We start from the raw sequence: 8,982 nt of genomic DNA, 5'->3' as shown, positions 1-8,982 counted from the left end.
AGGGCTCCTGAAGGCCCGGCTCCCGCCGCCCAGCAGTCTGAATCCCGGCCTTGTTCACGTGCTAATGGGGGGGCGCTCCGGGGCGGGCCCTCCCCTCCAGCCGCGGCTCCAGCCCTGTTGGGTGCAGCTCTGTCTGCAGGAGCGGGTCCCTGAGACAAAGGAGCCCTTCTCCTCCCTGGCACCCAGACCTGAATATCAGTCAGCTCCGGGAGCCCCTCTGGAGAGGGGGCGGTGGAGGAGTCCCCGCTCCCGCCCAGATCCCGGCCTCCCCATCCCTCCCCGAGGAGAAGCCGCCCGCCCCTGGGCCTGAGCTCCGCCCGCGGTTCCCCCGAGGGCCAGCAGAGGCCGCCCCGCACCGCCAGTGTGAGCAGGAGGCTGAGGCAGGACGGAGGCTCTATGCCAGGCCAGGCCGGGCGGGACCCCGGAGGGGGCTCCAGGCAGGGGGCTGCCCGCAGAGTCCTCCCTCTCCGGCTGGACACCGGGGCCCACTCACTGCCCCCGGCCAGGCTGGGGAGCCACATCCTCCGCTCGGTGCTGTCACAGGGTGCGGGGCGGGTGACTCCCGGAGTGCCAGGAGAGACCGAGGCGCAGGTACCAGCCTAGAGGAGGGCGCCTGACCCACTCTTTCCGAGCAGGTGGGCAGGTGGGTGGCAAGAAACTTCCAAACCGCACTGGGTCTGATCAGCCAACATGGCTCGGCCGGGGTCCATCCTCCTGAGTGTGTGGGCACCACCTGGAGTCTTCCCTTGGCATTGGCCCAGTCCCTTCTGTAGCACCCTTGGACCCGGAAGGCCGGCCTGGGTTCACCTCCCTCCAGAGCTGGAAACACCATGTCCCCAGGGTGTGCTTCTCAGTGGGGGATCTGGGAGACCCCCAGCTACAAACGGGTCTTGAGGAGGTGGGCAGGCACCCCAAGTTCACAGGCTGCCTGGCTGGAAGAAGTCACTGTGGGGACCTGCAGGCATCTGGACGCGGGCAGCAGGGACAGTGGCCAGCACCCTCCCAGATGGCTTCGGGGCCTGGGGCAAACGGTGGCCAAACCGGCTTCCCATCCAGACCCCCTGGCCAAGTCCTGCCAACCACAGGGGCTGCGGGTGCCACCCAAGTGGCCCCTCCAAATGCCTCGACTGCCCGAAATCCACCTGCACTGACTTGCTTGGACCCCAAGGTTTTGGAGCTCCTGAATGTCCACTGCGCTGGGCGAGGGGCCCTGTCAGGACCCCACTGGGAGACTGTCCGCGGACGAGGGCCGGGCCGAACACTTGTGCGGGGCAGGGAGGCCTCGGCTCCTGGCCCGACTCCCTGGGTAAGAGTGCAGTGAAGGCAGCGGTGGGTAGGAGCCTCAGAAGGAACCGCTGAACCCAGCCCGAGTCCACCGGGCCGCCCCAGCCGGGGGGCACTGACCCCACGACGTCTGCTCTAAATCTTCCGGGTCCACAGGAGACGCAAGTCCCGGCTGCGGAACAGGGGAGGGGGCTGTGGGAAGAGGCCACGTCGCTGCCCCCCAGGCAGGGTTCCCAAGCTGAGCTGCGGACAGCGGCCGGGTGTGGGGTGAGGAAGGCTCTCCCCGCGCCCCTGGCTCAGTACTGTACCAGGGCCAGGCAGGGCCAGCCTGGCCGACCTGGGGTGGAGAGGAAGGAGGCTGGAGGCCAGGTCCTTGCTCAGTGGTGAGCTGGGGGCCGGCTTCCCTGTGCCCCCAACACCCTTAACCGAGCAAACTCAGGGGCTCAAGGCTTTCGGGGCGCCCCCACTCCGCAGCCCCTGCCCTTCCTCGCTTTGTAGGTGCGTGCTCCTGCCCCCACCACTCCCACCCGGAACGCAAGCAGCGCGCAGGGCTCGGAGCGGCCGCGATGCCTGCTCTCGCCCACCCTGGCTGCTCTAGGGGCTGCTGCAAGCCAGGGACCCGGGCTCCGGGTGGGCGACCCCCTCACAACTCCACGGGCTCCTGAGGCTGCGGCGCGCTCCAAGCGCACGGAGCCGGGACGGCAGCCGGCTTCTCCCTAGGACTCGCGTGCGCTCGCCCGGCCGCTCAGCCCGCGCCCCAGCCTCAGTCTCCCCACCCAGGAAATGGGTCCAGGGCGCCCGGGCTCCCGCGCGACGCCGACGCGCACTGCTGGGGTCTTCCCGGTCCCCGCCACCCGGCCTGCGGGGACCCCCGACTCCGGCCCAGGAGCTCCGCGCCCGTCCCGGCCCCGCGCCCTCGGCCGCGCGCTCACCACTCCCAGGCTGAGGTCCTCGGCGCGCGGCGCGGGTGCGGGCGCAGCGCAGCCCTCGCGGGTCCCCAGCGCCAGCAGCAGCAGCAGCGGCAGTGGCCGGAGCCCGGGCCCTGGGGGCGGCGGGGGCGGCGGGCCGGGTCCCCGGGCTGCGCGGCGCCGCATGGCGCTCACATGGGCCCGCGGGCGGCGTGCAGGGTCCCGCGCCCTCCGCTCGGCGCTCCGCAGGCCCGCGCCCTCCGCTCTCCGCGGCGCCCCCGCCGGACTGAGCCCAGCGCGGCAGCCTCAAGCGGCGGGGCGGGGCCATGCAAATGTATGCTAACGAGGCCCGCCGCCTTAAAGGGCCCGCGCCGCCCTGGACACTGTGACCCCCGTCCCGCCCCGCCGTGTCCGCGAGAGGACCGGGTCCGCGGCATCACAGGGAAGGCGTTTCCCCGAGTGTCTCGAGACGGTCCTGGGGCGGCGGGGACGCGCGGGGTGGCCGCGGGGGCAGGGGTCCGGGGCGCCTGCGGGGAGCTGACCCTGACTTCCCTCTCCGGCCGCGCTCCCGGCCCCACCCCCCATGGCACCCGAGGCCCGGGTTCAGAACCGGGTTCAGGCCCCGGAGCCGTCGCCGCAGCGCAGCGGGTGGGCGCTTGGTGGAGCCCGCGGACCGCGGGAGAGGGAGGGTGGGGGCTGTGGGAGCGCGGGGGACTGGAGGGCGAGGGCGGTTGTTGCGGGGCTGGGGTCCTCGGGAGGCTCTGCAGTCTCTGCGGGCCTGGGAGGGACAATGTTAACTTGTAGCGTTTGCCGGAGCGCAGCGTGTGCCTGGACATGCCCAGGGATTACATGGATAATTTCATTTACTTACCACCTTTATGAGATGAAAACTATGATTTCCATTTTGCAGACAAAGAAACGGAGGCCCAGAGAAATGAAGTAACTTATGGGAGGTCCTGGAGCGGGCAAGTGGCAGAGCCAGGGTCAGAGCCCAAGCAGGTGCTGGTGTGGATTGAACTCGTGCAAGCTGCGTACAGGCTGCCCCCCCCCGAGTGGGAGATCTTGGGAGAGGGCGGGGGGTGAGGTTCAAGTGTAACCCTAGCGTTTATTCAGCTTCTCCTCGTGCTGGACAGCATGGCTTCCCCTCCTTCCCAAGCCCTTCTGCTCCGCCACCCCAAATCACAGCTGTTACTGTTAGGACTGAGGTCACATTCTACGGACAGGGAAACTGAGGCTTGGCTCCTTTTACCAGAACTGGTCTTAAGGGAGTGGTGCCCCCCCACTCCTGTGCGGGCCGACCCCCACCCCCGCCTTCCCTGGGTGCTCTGGCCAATCCTGTCCCTGCTGCCCTCAGAGCCTCCCTGGCCCTGTCTGAACAGGGAGATTCCACACCTGCTTCAGATGACCTTGGTTCGGACTGATGGAGATCACCTGTAGGAGGAACCCTGGCACGTGGGGACTTTCACAGCGCATCCCAGATTTTTTTTTCTTTTTTCTTTCTTTCCTTTCTCTCTTTCTTTCTTTCTCTTTCTCTTTTCTTTTCTTTTTTCTCCGTTGCCCAGGCTGGAGTGCAGTGGCAGGATCTCCGCTCACTGTAACCTCTGCCTCCTAAATTCAAATGATTCTCCTGCCTCAGCCTCCTGAATAGATGGGATTCCAAGTGTGCACAACTGTGCCCGGCTAATTTTTGTATTTTTAGTAGAGATGGAGTTTTACCATGTTGGCTAGGCTGGTCTTGAACTCCTGACCTCAGGTGGTTCATCCACCTCGGCCTCCCGAAGTGCTGGGATTACAGGAGTGAGCCACCATGCCTGGCCTCATCCGGGATTTTGACCAAGTACATCAGGACAACCTTGTTTCCAGAGCAGAGACCCAGCCAAAGCGGCTGTAGTCGAAGAAAGGAAGCGTGTGGGGCTCAGGAACGGTGGTGTCCCAGCGTGTGCTAAAGTCAGGCAGGGCCAGACCAAGTCACACAGCAGCAGCATCAGAACACGATTTCTCAGTCCATCTCTGTGTGGGGCAAAGACGGCCCAGGGCAGCTCCCGTCATCCTTCCCGCGCAGCAGGCCCAGCCAGAGACAGATGCTTTCTCAACCAACGGTCCCCAGGCCACCTCTCTCTGGATTCTTGGTCAGGAACTGGACTGTGGGGCCAGGGGCAGGGACGTGAGCTGCAGCCCTGGGCTGGACGGGATTCTCTACAGGAAGTCAGAGGTGCTGAAGTCAGAGGAAGAGAGGGTGGATGGCAGGCAAAGCCGGGTCAAAGGCTCAGAAGAGGTGACGCGGCCACCACCCCCACTGCGTCACGGGGCTCGTACGAATCTGAGACTTGCAACAGGGCGCTGTCAACGGGCTGTGGCTCGGTGCTGGCAAGAGGCTTCGCCGCGGGGCTTGCTGGCAGTGAAGGGAGATGGCTTGTTTACGGGCGACAGTGGCTTGGGGTGTACAAATGTGAGAAGGGGCCTTATAGGCAGGCCACAGTTCTCCCCCGAAAGGCCTGGTGGCGGCTGGTGACCTGGAGATGCTTCGTTAGACATCGGGAATGTGGCCTTCCTCAAAGCAGCTGCGTGGCACCATGGCTGCTGTGTTCCCTTCAAGCCTGCCACCCAATTCAGACATCTGAAAGCAGCTGAGATCCAAGCCTCACAAGAAATCGCTCTTCCCCCATCAGCTCTGCAACGCTGAAAAATCATGACTGGGCATGGTGGCTCACACCTGTAATCCCAGCACTTTGGGAGGCCGAGGCTGGCGGATCGCTTGAGCTCAGGAGTTTGAGACCAGCCTGACCAATATGGCGAAACCCATGTTTCTACTAAAAATACAAAAAAATAGCCGTGCATGGTGATGTGTGCCTGCAGTCCCAGCTACTTGGGAGGCTGAGGTGGAAGGATCACTTAAGCACAGGAATTCCAGCGAGACAGAGCGAGACCCTGCCAAGAAAAAGAAAGAGAAAGAGAAAAAGAAAAAGGAGGGAGGGAAGGAGGGAAGGAGGAAGGGAGGAAGGAAGGAAGGAGGGAGGGGAAAAATCACATATTATCATGTGCAGAGGAGGGTGTGGGGGGTGGGCACTCGGGCTCCTGGTACAGCCCCTCGGGAGGGCCACCAGGTAGCAGCTATTATGATTCAAGAAGCACATGTTCTGCGGCCAGCGTTCTTGGTGTCTGCTCTGGAGCGACACTCCCGCCTTTGCACGGGAAGGCTAATGCAAGCATGGTGTTGCAGTGTGATTTGTAATAGGAAAGAATTTGGAAACTGCCCACGTGCCCACCCATGGCCGACTGGCTGATCCAGCGCCATGTGTCCTGCTGGCTGTGGCCAAGGGCGTGGGTAGAGGCTGGAGTCCCACCTGCACCCTGTTTATGGATCCATGGCCCCACAGTGGGGCCATAGCCCGCGAGGAATCAGGCACCTTTCCAAGACCCACGAAGCTGCTGTGTCAGCTGGTGGCTGCCCTGGGCTGACCACACCGGGACATGTCCCAAAGACAGAACACTGCCTTGAAGCCAGGAAGAAGGGATTTGATCCAAGTGTATCAGCAGGGCCACTCAGACATATTGTTGGATTTTTTTCTTTTTTGAGATGGAGTTTTGCTCTGTCACCCAGGCTGGAGTGCAGTGGCGCGATCTCAGCTCACTGCAATCTCTGCCTTCCAGATTCAAGCAATTCTCCTGCCTCAGACTTCCAAGTAGCTAGAATTACAGGCACATGCCACCACGCCCCACTACTTTTTATATTTTTAGTAGAGATGGGGTTTCACCATGTTGACCAGGCTGGTCTCAAATGCCACACCTGACTTCAGGTGATTCTCCCACCTCGGCCTCCCAAAGTGCTGGGATTACAGGCGTGAACCACTGTGCCCAGCCTCAGACATATTGTTGAGCAAATTAAACAATTTATGAGAAACAAGAAGAGCAGAAAGCAGAAAAGACCCACAATAACCATCTACTGTATTTGTGTTTACCACACGCACACACATACATTGCCTCACATCTTCTGAGCCCCTTGATCCAGCCTTGCCTGCTATCCATCTCCCTTACCCTGCAATTTCCTTTAGAAAACCCACCTTTGTCCCTGTCAGCCCAGGCTTTAGTGACGCTGCCCCATGCCTGGACCATTAAACCTAGGCTGGGCCCATCAGCTCATATCTTGCCCCTGGCTGGAGACTCAGGTAGCGATGTCTGTGGACCATGAAGATGGGCAAATGACAGTTGGGCACTATTGTTGGGGCTCTGTGGGGCACACACTTGGGGCTCCTAGCTGTGACATGAAGGTTCTAGGAAAGCCAGAGGTGCCCAGCCCTGGAATGTAGCCATCTGGGTGCAGACACTCTGATGGGCAGCCCCCAGGTGGCCCTGCCCACAGTCGCTCCTGTGGGGACCCAGGACCTTTGAGTCAGGCAGTGAGGAGGGGGTGCTGTGCCCCTGGTTGTATCGCTCACGGTGAATTCCATTCAATGCTCTGTGTGTGTGTGACAGGAAACCCAATGCAGAGAGGCCTGAGCACAAAGCACTGTGTCTGGCTTATGTCACCCATTTCAGAGATGGACCCTCCCCGGACCCTACGCCAGCCCCAGCCTGGTTGGTCTTCTCCTCAGCCCAGCGTCTTTGTAGTCCTGGTTCCACGTCCTCATGCACTGGTACCTGGCTTCCCTGCTGCCATGAACACCACCAGTGGAGGTCCTCAACCCCTTGTTGTTGACTTTTGAATGTTTATTAATTCATTAATTTTTGAGATGGAATCTCACTCTGTCGCCCAGGCTGGAGTGCAGTGGCACGATCTCTGCTGACTGCAGCCTCCGCCCCACCGGTTCAAGTGATTCTCCTGCCTCAGCCTCCCAAGTAGCTGGGATTACAGGCGCCTGCCACCACGTGCAGCTAATTTTTGTATTTTTAGTAGATACGGGGTTTCACCGTGTTGGCCAGGCTGGTCTCGATCTCCTTATCTCAAGTGATCTGCCCACCTCAGCCTCCCACAGTGCTGGGCTCACAGGTATAAGCCACTGTGCTCGGCCCACATTCTGTGCATTCCCCCGTGGTGGGCGCCTGGGCTGCCTTCGCACTTCTGTGGTGAACATGCTACACCCCCTTCCTGGCTGCGCCCCCTTCCTGGTAGACGATGCTCTTCTCTTTCTCAGCACCTCTTTGGCAGCATTTCAGCCCTAAATAAGTCCGTTCTCACACCGCTGCAAACAACTACCTGAGACTGAGTAATTTATAAAGAAACGAGGTTTAACTGACTCACAGTTCCACAGGCTGTACAGGAAGCATGGCTCGGGAGACCTCAGGAAACTCTCAAGGTGGAAGGTGAAGGGGACGCAGGTACGTCTCACGTGGCCAGAGCAGGAGAGAGAGAGCGAAGAGGGAAGTGCTGCACACTTTTACACAACCAGATCTCGTGAGAACTCACTACCGTGAGAGCAGCAAGGGGGAAATCTGCCCGCAGGAACCCATCACTTCCCATGGCCCCTCCTCCAACACACGGGGCTTACATTTCAACGTGAGATTTGGGCGGCGCCACAGAACCAAACCACTTCAACCCCACGCACCGTAGCCCCGCGTGGGTGGGTTCTGGGCCCCCTGCTCTCAGCGTCCCCCCTGGCTGGCCTCCATCACTAGAGCTGTACTCACCAGCTCCTCGTTGCTGGCCGAGCGCTGCCTGGGTGTGTCCACTCCAGCCCAGAGCAGGTGCCCAGGCAGCCCAGGAGCCCTGGACATCTCAGGGTGAGCCGCAGGCCAGGCACTCACACCAGAGTCCAAGCCCAGCTGCCTCTCTGCAGGCTCTCCACCTAGAAGACTGGGTGCCATTATTTACTTATTTCAGGACGGCCGAATATGTCTTTATCCCAGAAGTGCTCATTCTGAACAATAATGAGAAAACAAAATTAATCTCTTCATCTCGAATTTATTAAAGTTAACAAATATTGCCTTTGTAAAATTTTCAAATTCCTTAATTTCAGCTATTTGTTGCAGAGGAAATAATCTACTGTCACTTCGTATGGATTTGGGGAAATTAGCTTTGACCCAGCCTGGGAAACCCTGCGGCCCAGGGGCCACGGGAGGCAGTGCCCACTGGGCGCTCTGCAGATGACGCTGCATGCCCTGTCACCCACCTGCGTGCAACTGAGGTCGGCTTCTGAGGCCTCACTGCACCTGAGGTGCTTTCCCAGTGGACCCATGGGCTGTGGTGTGCGAGCAGGTTGGGCAGGTGGGTGGAGGCCTAGGCAGCTCAGCCACACCCCGGCAGGCCGGGGGCAGGTGTCCTGGCAGCAGACTCAGTCAGAACATAACACAGAACACAGGTGTTCCTAGTTGACATATTTTTGTTTTTTTTCAGATGGAGTCTCGCTGTCGCCCAGGCTGGAGTGCAGTGGTGTGATCTTGGCTCACTTCAAGCTCCGCCTCCGGGTTCAAGTGATTCTCCTGCCTCAGCCTCCAGAGTAGCATGCGCCATCACGCCCGGCTAATTTTTGTGTTTTTAGTAGAGATGGGGTTTCGCTATGTTGTCCAGGCTGGTCTTGAACTCCTGACCTCAGGTGATCCACCCAACTCGTCCCCACAAAGTGCTGGGATTACAGGTGTGAGCCACTGCACCCAGCCCCTAGATGACATGTTTTGAGGCACAGTTTTGTGTGTGTGTGTTGTTTATTTTTTATTTTTAATATAAAAATACAGAACACTTCATGAATTTTTGTGTCATCCTTGTGCAGAGGCCATGCTAATCTCTGCGTTGTTCCAGTTTTAGTATAGGTGCTGCTGAAGTGAGCAGTCTGTTGTTGTTGTTGTTGTTGTTGTT

At 60.2% G+C, this 8,982-nt stretch overlaps 1 non-coding gene across 1 annotated transcript; it reads right to left on the bottom strand.

Moving 5' to 3' along the window:
* Positions 1–8,851: 8,851 nt before the first annotated feature.
* Positions 8,852–8,955, bottom strand: LOC113221236. The gene has a single exon (XR_003307769.1). It is a non-coding gene; the product is annotated as a U6 spliceosomal RNA (small nuclear RNA).
* Between the last annotated feature and the right edge of the window lie 27 nt (positions 8,956–8,982).

Source organism: Piliocolobus tephrosceles, unplaced genomic scaffold (genome assembly GCF_002776525.5).
Source record: "Piliocolobus tephrosceles isolate RC106 unplaced genomic scaffold, ASM277652v3 unscaffolded_22044, whole genome shotgun sequence".
In the NCBI taxonomy this organism is placed as follows: domain Eukaryota; kingdom Metazoa; phylum Chordata; class Mammalia; order Primates; family Cercopithecidae; genus Piliocolobus; species Piliocolobus tephrosceles.
This window is presented reverse-complemented; position numbering and strand designations above follow the sequence as displayed.